The sequence below is a fragment of the Euprymna scolopes genome, chromosome 18 (assembly GCF_053919585.1).
Source record: "Euprymna scolopes isolate OS-2025 chromosome 18, ASM5391958v1, whole genome shotgun sequence".
NCBI lineage: Eukaryota > Metazoa > Mollusca > Cephalopoda > Sepiida > Sepiolidae > Euprymna > Euprymna scolopes.
The window spans coordinates 102,359,656-102,372,393 of NC_136499.1; the positions used below are offsets into that span (position 1 = coordinate 102,359,656).

General features: G+C 34.2%; 1 protein-coding gene across 3 annotated transcripts in view; it reads right to left on the reverse strand.

Annotated features, from left to right (window-relative positions):
* The window catches only part of LOC145297722 (transient receptor potential cation channel subfamily M member 3-like), a 790,615-nt gene that overhangs the window by 199,796 nt on the left and 578,081 nt on the right, over window positions 1-12,738 (reverse strand). The window lies entirely within an intron of this gene.

Here is a 12,738-nt window from a genome sequence, read left to right on the forward strand (position 1 = left end):
ACACGCACACATATATAAAATTATTTTTCACAGCCAAACCAACGTCACAGCCCACAAGAGCCAAGAAAGCCAACAAACCGAAAGTCCAAGACTTAAGTTTCGCCCTCATTTGGGCTCATCAGTTAAACACATCCAAGCTCAGGATTTGAAACCCAAGCCTCTTGCATGATCGTCGAGCACTCTACCAACTGAGCAAACACGCCACATACATAAGAATGTCTATTAACTTACACAAATCAAGCAACGCACGGCACAGGTCAGACAGTGGAAAGAACCTACCTCATATCGAACAAAGGAGGAGTTATCAAACCAGCTTTACACTTCCTATACTTTTATTTTAATCGAAATCGATAAAATCGCCCATTTTTCAATCAAATCGATGGATTACCTTTTCTAATCAGGAATCCACCACTGTGAACCAGGATGAAGTTTCACATGCATTCCCGCAGTGATTTAGTTCATAATACATCGGAGTCTACATTGCACTATAGACAACCTGCTGTTGATTTCATAAAAATATTTTTATATGATGGCTTGAATTAAAGTTAAAAATGCAAAAGTTCAAGTATCATAGTTCAATTGTGCTCTAAACAAACATTAATTCCAAATGCGCCCGTCTTATCAAAGAATCTATTGATTTTATATGCTCGGCCCTTTTGCTCGTGTGGTGATAAAACTTTTCAAATGCACTTGTGATGTTAGACTGTATAAAGGTGTTAACTTTAATTAAAATCGGAATGTCCCTTCTTCAATTAGGTTTTTTCGATTATCAATTTTTGATACTTATCAGGGTCATTCTGATACAGAACCTATATAAGAACACTTCCAGACACAAAGTACATTTGTGTGAAATTTCAAAAAAAAATCTGCCCAGCTGTTTCGGAGTCCATAAAAAAAAAATCTCACAAACGCAAAGTGCCTTTTATACGTATATATAGGGAAAGATTTGTACAAAATTACTACATAATACATAGTAAAAATTTTTTTAATGGGGCATTTATTTACTTATTTTAAAAAGAACACTTTATTTAGGTCAAAATTAATTATGATTTACTGTCTTTTTTCTTTCTATTACATCAAAGTATATTAAGACATGAATGAGAGGAAAGAGTTCTATTCTTATTTGAATAAGATCAGTTTCTACAGGCTGGAACGATAAAGATAAAAAAAAAATTTTTAAAAACTACAGCTTTATTTTAAAACTTTTATTGAAAAAAATTCAGGTTACTTGATTATGTAGTATAGCTGACATCTATTCAATCACTGCCTCAATATGGGTCCAGAACTGGGAGCATGCCTTTTCCACAAGCATCGGTAGGAGTTTGGCGAATACTCAGCAGATGGCAGTGATCAGGCTGACTTTGGTGTTCTGGGAGGTCATGTTGGTGATGTTCTCAACGCATGACCAAACGAAGTAGTCCAGTGAGTTCAGGTCAGGAAAGGAAGGGGGGGATCAGTCATAGCACTCCTTCTGAAGCCAAGCCTTGGTCTCCTTGAACTTGTGGATCAGCGGCAAGTCCTGTTGCCACACCCAGGATATGCCAGCAGCCACATGATTGCACCAGAGGATCACCACACTCTTAAGCACAACCAGGTACACTTTGGTGTTGACTTTCAAGCTGACTTCGAAGATGTGAGGTGGCATGATGTGGCCCTCACTTGAAACCACATCAAAGAACATAACCGTGGCCAGAAACTTTGAGCTGTGCCTTCAAGCATTGAACCGTCTGTATTTGCATTTTGAAGGTGTTGGCAATGGTCCTGTTGTCATAACTTGGATCGGTAGAGAACATGAGTTGTACAGCGGCGCATCTCCGATCTCGTTTGTTGAACATTGTGTCACTTTCGGACATAATAAAAGGCTCTTATCGCTCTTGAGATTTGTACACAACTCGCCAACTAGTAGATGGTCTTTTTTTTAGATTCTTTTCTCGGACCGCGTGCTTTTGAAATTAACCTCTTGCTCCGTTTCCCCAACTGCAACAATATACAGAAATTTCAAATGTAATGCGAACGAACATCTTGCTATACAACTCTTTACTTAGGAAGCTATAAATCTAGCTCCTTATCGCAGTAGCCCTTACATCCCAGTGACAATATACCTTATTTAGAGTGAACAACGTTTTTTAAAAAAGAAATAAAAATTTGGAGGGGGGTTTGCCGAGTTATGTTTGGTTTATTTTTTAAAGGGAGCAAAGACTGCAGAATCTCTCCTTTTGTGCTTAAAAGTTATTTCTTAGTTCTTGTCATACTATCATATGCAGTGCTATCTCCTCCTCTCCCACCCAACCGGGCAACACCGGATAACCTTGTTAGTACGTTAAATATGAACAAGTTCAGTTATCGTTCTTCCTCCAATTAATAAATCTATTGCTGCTCCTTGCTGGAAGATTTCCAAAAGAGGCTTGGAGATTCTTAGCTAAAGACAAAACCGATAGTCAAGTGGTTCACATGACACATGATTTGGAGGGAGTGGGTTAGGATGACTCAGCAAATTTACATACGCACTCCACAAAAGTTATGAAAGATGGTAAAGAATAACAACAATTATGATGATCATCATCATGATGATGGTGGTGACCACGGTGATTATGATAGTGATGATGCTGATGGGTCAATCCAATAATGTATTGAATCATACATTCTTCAAAGTCGGTGACGACAACAACAATAATAACAGCAACAATAATAATAATGACAACAACAACCACAATAGCAGTAATAATGACAACCACAGCAACAATAATAATAACAACAGTGACAACAATAATAACGACAACAGCAATGACAACAATATTAACAACAGCAACAATAATAACAACAATATTAACAACAGCAACAATAACAACGACAACAACAATAACGACAACAACAATAACGACAACAACAATAACGACAACAACAATAACGACAACAACAATAACGACAACAACAATAACGACAACAACAATAACGACAACAACAATAACGACAACAACAATAACGACAACAACAATAACGACAACAACAATAACAACAGCAACAATAACAACAGCAACAATAACAACAGCAACAATAACAACAGCAACATCCATTTTACATTCTGGTGTGTGTTGAATGACTTATAGAAATCATCTTCCAAGCTAACTTATTTCTGACTAGGTCTTTATTTGGCCCTCTTCTTCCAAAATGTATACTTATCACTTTTCCCCCCCATGTCTTTTTTTTTTTTTTTGGCCTTCCTTTGTGGACTAGTTCTGCTACCTCAACTGTTCTACATCTGAAACTATCTTTAAGGCTTGTGTTACACATCCAATGTATCATTATCACATCATTTCTATTCATGCAACGCAGGTCTTCAGCCCTCAGCAACCACGTTTCACTCACATGAATCATCGCACTACGTACACATGCTTGATAGCTTTTTCCCCCTAAATCAACAGTCATAAAGCTCTGCTGATTAGTAATGGCAAAAGTTCTTTGAACTTATCCCATCCACTCCTGACTCTTGCTATCACAAGTTCATCAGAACACATTCCGTGGAAGTACTTGTAAAACAACAGCCGTAAATGTTGGAAAGTCTTCTATTATAATTGTTTCTTCCCTCAGACTGCTAAACTTTCGAATTCTCTCTCCATTTCCCTGACTGTATTAACCTGCAGAAATTTAAATGTAATGTGAACAGACATCTTACTGCTTAACTTCCTACAGTCCCTTGTTAAATCCTAAATAGTAACCCCTTACGTCTAAGTGACAATACACTTTACTTGTGGTCAAAAAAAAGAGAAAATATACAGCAAATAAATATTCCCAAAGGCACGATAAGTTACTCTTCTACCTATCTGAATAAGCTAAGATAACAAAATTTCGGACTAACCTCAACTTTGCCATGTATTTATTTTTTCTGCATCTGACTTCATTTATTTCCATTGTCTTACGGTCCTGGATATGGCCTAAAACTATATCCTATGGTGAGGCCCCACCTTGCGGGCCTTAGGGAGTGTGGAGCCACCCTTTAATTACCATTGCTCCCAGGTTCACTCTGACCCGGAGTGGTAGTACCTGTTAGGGTTCCAACTATGGGTTAAATAGAATCTGACTTTAAACAAAAAATATACTCCATTAAAAATCGTTCCTCAAAATAACTAGATTTGGCATTAAATAACCTGAAAAAGGTTGATATGCCGTAAAACAAAAACAACCAACCAACCAACCATTGTCTTACACATGTTTCGTGCAAAGTGAATGTCCTCTCTCTCAACCTACTGGTACTTCCACTGCATTCCTTGTGTGTCCAATACATATAGGCACCACACAAAATTGAATTGCCACAAATCGATCAAAATGATGTTCACCATAATCCAATATTTTTTGTATAAAAAATAGATATCTATACAATATGTATGATCTGTCTATCTGTATAATTGAAAAAAAAAAAGGGGTAATTACATGGAAGGTCAACACTTATCAAAATCCAGAGGTCACTCAAGAATAAGGGTTAAAAGTTGCACTGACGGAGCGACAGGATCAGTAGGTCTCTAAAGACAAATTTTTATTTAGTTGATCTTTGACAGCTAAGCATTTTCGTTTCCTAGCCAAATTAAAAAGTTACAAACCAAACCCACATGATTTTTGGAATATGACATCTTCCTTTCGTGACAAGTACGTACATCATAATGATTTTTCTTTATTCAAAAACAAAACAAAAACGTTCACTTCTAAATATGCATTCAATTTTATGTTAAGACTTGAAGGTATCAAATTAAAATTTCTTCAGACGTTTTTTTAAAAAGCCTTCGTTAAAAAAAAAAAAAAAAGAAAAGAAAGCGTATATATTGTTCTTTTAGACCTTTTATTTGTTCAAATAATTTGATTTTGTTAGAGACATTCTGATAATAAAACCTATTTAATAACACTCTCAGATGCATAAAATGTACTAGTGTGAAATTTCAAAACAATCGGTTCAGCTGTTTTGGAACAAACTCACACTGATAAAGTGCTTTTTATATATAAGTAGAAATATTATCCATCTACATATCTATAAAAGTGAAAGTTTCTGTCTGTATATCTGTGTGTCTGTACATTTCCCTACGCAATAACTGTCAATTTTAAATCTACAGACTCGAAATTTGATATACAGGGAAAAATCGATGTGATCGGTTTTCGGCCAGAAATTTGGCGATTAAGGGTTCAAAATTCAACGATTTGACCTTTGAGAACTCTACCAAACTCCTCCGACAATTTTGGGTCTAAACACTTGACATTTTAGATATAGGTTCAGTGGACATGGATCTAACTTAACTTAATTTGAGCCCAAAACAAATTTTAAGGGGTCATACATCTCCAAATACCCGGGCAACGCCGGGCACCCATGCTAGTATATCTATAAAAGTGAACGTGCCTGTGTGTGTGTGTCTGTGTACATTTTCCTTCGACATAACTTAATTTTCAGTCTACAGACTCGAAATTTGATATACAGGGTACTGAGATTTGGAAAAATCGATGTGATCGGTTTCGGCCAGAAATTTGGCTGTTAAGGAGTCAAAGTGCAACGATTTGACCTTTGAGAACTCTACCAAACTCCGACAATTTTGGGTCTAAACATTTGAAATTTTAGATATAGGTTCCTTGGACATGGATCTAACTTAATAACTTGATTTGAGCCCAAAACAATAAATGTTAAGGGGTCAAAGTTTTTAAAATTTGACCTTTGCAGTCTACCAAATTACTCAGACAATTTCTGTTCTAAACATTTGAAATTTTACATAAAGGGTATTCAGAGATAGGGCAAGCTTTTTAATCAGTTTGGGTCGAAAATGTTTAATTACCAATATATAAATATATGTATGTATGCATGTCTGCCTAAAACTTTTGACAGAGGCGACGGATCTTACCAAGATCAGTACTGTTTTGCAGTTCAACCATTCAGACGACAAATATCGAAAACTTGCCTAAAAACATAAATATCTTCACCTTCAACTAGGCACTTTTCTACATGGGGGGGGGTCGCTTTTTTCACCGATATTTTTGAAAGTCATCCTCTCCTTTCGATTGTCTAGCTTTAATTTAAACATGTCACTTCCGGTTCGGTAGTGGTCGTAATAACAGCAAACACATCAGGTTTTTTCCCTATTCTTTTCCTCCTTCGCGGTACGGGTTCGAGCCTGCCTTCCTACTACCACTTTTTTTTTTGCTCAACATAAACATCCAAACACCCGAGCAACGCCGGGCTGAAATGCTAGTATATATATGTTTAAAAGAGTGTAGCCATCAACAGTTGTAGGTTTTTCAGACTTTTAGCATTTTTTATTAAAAAATATTGAAAAATGATAAAAGTCTGAAAAACCTACAATTGTTGATGGCTACACTCTTTTAAATATACATTTTTTTCTGTCGTTGGAACTACACAACCATCACTTTACAAATAAATATATATACCAGCTTGAGTGCCCAGTGTTGCCCGGGTGTTTGGAAGTGTGTGTTGAGCAAAAAAAAAAAAAAAAAAAAAAAAAAAAGTGGTAGTAGGCAGGCAGGCTCAAACCTGCAATGCAAAGGAGGAAAAGAACATGAAAAAAAAAACAAGTGATGTTTTTGCTGTTGCGTCCATCATCAAACCAGAAGTGGTGAAGGTTTAAATTAAGGCTAGTCAATCGAAAAGAAGGGAGGACTTGCGAAAATATTGGCGAAAAAAGCGACCCCCCCCTTGTAGAAAAGTGCCCAGTTGAGGGTGAAGGAATTAATGTTTTTAGCCAATTGTTCGATATTTGTCATCCGAAGGGCTGAGCTTCAAAATGATACAAATCTTAGTCAAAAGTTTTAGGCAGACATACAAACATACATTTAAACAGACAGATCAGATTTATATATATATATATATATATATATATATATATATATATATATATATATATATAACTAGCAGGAAGACTCACGGTTGCTCAAGATTGAATGACGATCACTACATATGTAAGAGAAAGATAGAAAGACTTGTTCAGTTAATTATAAGTTACGGCTGATTAGAACAATTTTATTAGTTTTTGGCAGTTCTAAACTATCAGAATGAAACTTCGGAAATCGTAAAACTGAATTTCACATGAAAACAATGGCATCTACATATTCCTCATATTTTTAAGATGATTATATCCAAAAATTACGAAAATCGATAAGGTAGAAAATTATTTATTAAAGAAAATAGAAAATAGAATTTGAAAAAAAAAAAAAAAGATCGTATTTTCTTATGTAAGACACAGGAGAGTTCAAAAAGGAGTTAATTTTCCGTTTCGATTTAAACAAGATGGCCACAATTTTTCACTTGCAAACACGATTAAAGTTGGTTTTTTTTTTGTTTTTTGTTTTTTTTTTTTAAATAATTCAGTAATATCCAAGTAATTTCGACTGCATACTTTGGAAGCTAACATTGTAATTTATTAGAAGTGACAAAAAAAAAAAAAAAAAAAAAAAAAAAATCAGTAGAAACGATTGTTTTTTATCTGAAAACTGACTCCAGAATTTCGTTCTGATAGTGTAGATGTGCCATTTTTTTTCAAATATAACTCAATCCCAGAACTAAAGTTTATTTTAGCATATATTTTGTATTGTTAAAGTATATAGGAAAAAGCAACCTTAGAGAAACATGGTCATTGACTCAGCTTCAGTACAATGCTAGCAGGAAAACCCGACGTTGCTCGTGATTGAATGAGAATCATTACCAAGTACGTTTTTACCATGTTCATAACATAATACTTTCTTGGTTTTCTTTGCCCCTTTCATCTTATTTCACCACTTAGCTTAGTTGAAAATGTTCAGAAAATTTCAAATTAGTGTCTGATATACATCGTTTAAATTTCATTAGATATATCAACATATTTCAAATTTTTAGGAGTCTGTATACTGCGTCACTGAAAGGCAGGGCGGGGCGGAATGTAGATATTCGGCACATCGGCACATCGAGAGTAACAAAGATTCAAGACCACTTTCATTGTTTTCCCCGAAGAATTAGAGACCATAGGGAACATACACACACAAAGTGCCTTTAAGTAAAGATGCTTAAACTACTGTTCTCATCTCACATGGTATTCTCACAATGTTTTGGCTGATATAACCTCCGACCTTCTTCAGATATATCTTGTTCAACTCGGAAATAGTAATGGAGAACTTAATAGAATTAAGACTTCTAACAGGTCATGACTAATTGATTGAGAGCAAGCTACTCCCATAGAATAAATAAAGAGTTCCATTAGAAATTTCATAAAGATTCCAGAGTTTAACAAAGATTAAATAGTTTGATAAAATCATTGCCATAATAACATCCAAGATGAAAACAATCCAAATCTTATATATAAAAGGCTATATGTCTGTTTGTCTCCATATTTTCAAACTCTATCTCCTCCGAAACTAAAAGTCGCAGAGCTGTGCTAAGGGCCTCAAATGATTGGATTTTTTACAGACTGTTCTTTTATGAATCTTTAGCCAGTATCAATAGTTTTTTAAGGGGTCAAAAATGGGTCAAAATTGAAAAAAAAATCTTTATACATTTTGTATATCTATCTTAGTTTATTTTTAATCAGTTCATATGCATGTCACGTTCGCACAGTGGTAACGTCACCAGCTTTGAATGCTACAGTTTCGGTTCTAATTGATGACACTCAAATATTTCTTTTTTTTTTTTTTAACTTTTGAAAACACGACTATAATAATATATATGAAATCTGGACAAATTAAAACATCATATTTAAATGCATTTTCCGCACAGGAAAACTCAGGCGCTTCTCTGCTAATAAAATGCGATTCGATTTAATTCCTTCCAGAAAATACTCTGACCGAGTGGGAACTAATTTATATAGATGCGATCTCAACAACCACAAAAAAAAACACTAGATGCATTTCTAAAAATATATACATTTTGTTCAGAAAGAAAAAAAATAACGTTAAAAAACAAAAACAGAAGGAATATAAAAGTGCATAGTTTAAACCAAAAGAAAGAAAAAAAAAAAAGATCCAAATCTCCATTGTTAAAAAAAAAAAAGAAAAAAGATGTTAAATAAACAATATTACCAGGTAACGCAGGTAGGCAGAGTTAGTTTCAAATAATGTTTACATTATTTTGCTTTTTTATAAGCAAAGGATGAAGAACTTCGACTACATCCGCTCTACGAAGTGATGTTCTAGTTCTCGTTTTGGAAAGAAGATTAAAAGCGCTCATTGTTTGCCATGCACTGACCTTTCTATCTAAGCACATTAACATGATTGACATGTGTATGCACGCAGATGTAGCGAGATAATTTTTTTGTCCAGATCTGAAAACGGTCGGATCATATTATAAAAGAGATTTGGTGTCTGTACTGTAACGAAAATTATGTCACTTCTTATCAATGATATTGCATACCATTCTTGAATATTTTTCTTTTTATAATCTGAAACACAAAAAAATTGTAATCCTGTTATTCGTGAAAGTACTGGGTGAGCCCCCACCCCACCCCACCCCCAATAGAGGCATGATTAAAAAGATTAACAATCCTTTCTTCAATAGAACCAAATTTGGTACAAATAAACGTTTCGCCTGTAACTTGTGCACTGTAAAATCAAGTTGACACTTATCGGCATAAAAAGGTTCCAATTTTTTTTTTTTTTTTGTGTATTGATATTCATATTAAAAACCCTTTTTTTCTGTTTATTTAGTTCTTTATTTGCTTCCCTACTGGGCAAATAAGACACAAGGCCTTTTTTGATGTGGAGAGTGAGGGGAGGGGGACCATCTCCCTCGAAAGGGAACTGGATAGTGACGAATGATATGAAGGGTTTCTCCTACATTGACCAAAACTGATTGCTCAATATTGTCATCAAAGATCATATGTGGGGGGCAACCCGAAGATCATACGTGTATCTGCCGGAACAAATACTACACTTTGATAACAGAAAAAAGATATTGGCCCGAAGCCCAAGAAGAAAAAGGGCGAACCTTTTTTCAGTTTATTTAAAAAGAAACTAACTTTCTTATATATGGGTCGTAGAATTGCATTCACTAGCAAAAGATCTAGCTAATTTTCATATTCTTTTAAATATTCATTTTAATTCCTTATTAGTTTTTTTTTTCAGTTTTCTGATGGGATGACCATCTTTAGTTAACTATTACTTGTAATTATATTCATGCAGATATTCTACATGATTTATACTTGCGTAATATTTGTGTAAAAAGTTTCTATTTATCTTTATGTATGTGTATATATATATTTGTTTAAAAAATTTTGCCTATCAAACTCCTGTCAGTTTTTGGTCCACAGATATGAAACTTAATATATAGGGTATTCGAACCCATGCAAAACTTTATATTTGGGTTTTAGCCGGGAAAAATTAGTGCAAATATGTGGAAATTTAAAAAATTAAAGACAGGATTACGAATATGCATGCATCCCGTAATAGTTATCGGCTCATGTTTTAATTTTTAACCTTGCAGTAAACATATCTGCATAGGTCAGAAATTAACAACAAAGGTAAAAATAAATCGTAAGCTAAACGTTTTGGCTTCGATTCTCGGTGGTGGTGGTACACAAGTCATTTTTTTTTTTTTAACTTTTTAAATCATTACTATATATTGGGTCCAATATAATAATACGAAACCTGCATAAATCAATATATCATATTTAAGCATATTTTACGACCGGGTAATGGCAGGTGGCCTGCTAGTAGATATAGGGCATTTATTTCATTCTACGGAGAGAAGATGTGACAAGGTCGGGACAGCGGGATTTGATTATTTTCCTTTGAAAAATGCAAGGCGTTTGAAATATTGAATGATAAAAAAATATTCAAACAACACTAATCATTTGCAACACACACACGTGTGTAACGTTAGACACATTTACACACAGGATCCACACGTTGTATGCAGTCTACATTGTAACGGAGACAAAGTTATAAAAAAAAAAAAAAAAAAAACATTTTGTAACAATGACATTTATTTCCTCATTCTCTCGCCACACATGACTTCTTGTTATGGCTGTGACGTCACCCACGTCTCTAATGTGCTATCTCTGTCTCCCTTTATAATCTTCTTGCTTACAGTGACACTATTTCACATTTCGTATGCTTTTGCATCTGCGCACTGTTTCGTATGTATTGAAAACGATTCATGGTAGGTGCTCGACTGAGCTTCAATCTATGCCCCCCCCCGCAAAACATTGACAACAAACACTCATCTAGCTACAACAACTATCAATAAGTCCCCTTACTCTCTATCAGTGCCTAAATGAAAATTCCATGAGCAAAGTTTCTTTCCTAGAACTGCCCATCTGTGGAACACGAAAATGGGAAAAGAAGCTGTAAATACCTTATGTTTCACATTTTTAATCATGTCAAAACACACTTTATCTCCTTTTCATGAATTGATTGTTGCTATTTCTTTTGATGACTTAAGGGCAAAATAGATTTACTGATTGATATAATAATTAAGTGATTGATTTTATGCTACGAAACAGATACTGTCAAAAATTGTAAATGTCAACCGAATTAAAGGAATAAAATTGTAAGATGTTCAACATAATGAACTTTGGAATATAGACTTATCATTCATTAATTATATTGCTCTGTAATTACATTGAGCTTCTTAAATAAGGATTGGTATATATTATAATGAAATAAAGTATATATATTACCATCTTATGTGCATTTCAAAATCCATAACAATATCTTTAATTTGTTTGGCTGCTCATCAGAGTCAATCAAATATCAGTAACAAACACAGTATTCAAAAACAAAACAACAAAAAATCTTTTTGTTGTTTTTTTTTCAGTTTTCTTAATCACTTATTTTTCTTTTTGTTTTAGAACAGATACGAAACAATTCTACTCGGGGAAATTATTTTACCCATCACCCTGGGACAGATATTTTTCTTGTGTATCCATGTGCGTGTGTACATAATTTCTTTATGTCGGCATAATCTCATTAGATCACCAAAGTAAAGCAATGATGAATCCCACCAATACCAGATAGTGGGCCATCTAGTAATACTAGGCGCTGTATGCATTGTGCTGGGATATAGAAATTTTCACGTTTGTATTTTGGGGGTGAATTTTAAATCAAAAGAAGAGATGCATCCTTAATATTCGTTACAACATGCATTCAGGAAATGGAAAAACTCTGATATAAAACCTGACGTCTACTGTTCGTGGCAACTACTTGCACCAACTGACATTAGCTGTAGATGGTTCTACACAAACCTTTCAACACTATAAAACAAATCAACTGTGTAAATTTCAGACAAGTTAGTTGTTATGCGAACCTCAAAATCGACAGGAGAGTTCATTTTTTTTTTCTTTTTTAATGAAAATTGCTCCATATATATATAGTTTTGATCTCACACCTATAACAACTATATATTAGGTTTAATCAGTAGAGAATTGTCTCTATAATAATAAATACATAATCTGCATAAATTAAAATATCATATTTAAGCGTATCTTACGACCGGGCAATGCCAGACAGCCTGCTACCATGTTTTGTGTTTTAAGTGAGAATGTGTGTATGTGTGTGTGAGAACACTTCTCAACTTATATACTCAACAATTTTTTAATCTACAGACTTGGAATTTTGTATATAGGATATTCAGACACGTATAAAACTTTTTAATCAGTTTTCATACAAGAAAAAGGGTTACTAAGGGGTCAACAATGAAAAATTAGTACTTGAAGGGGGGTCATCAGATTTTTATCTCTTTGTTAACTGTTTCATGACTGTGCATATGCAAATCATTCACATCATGTC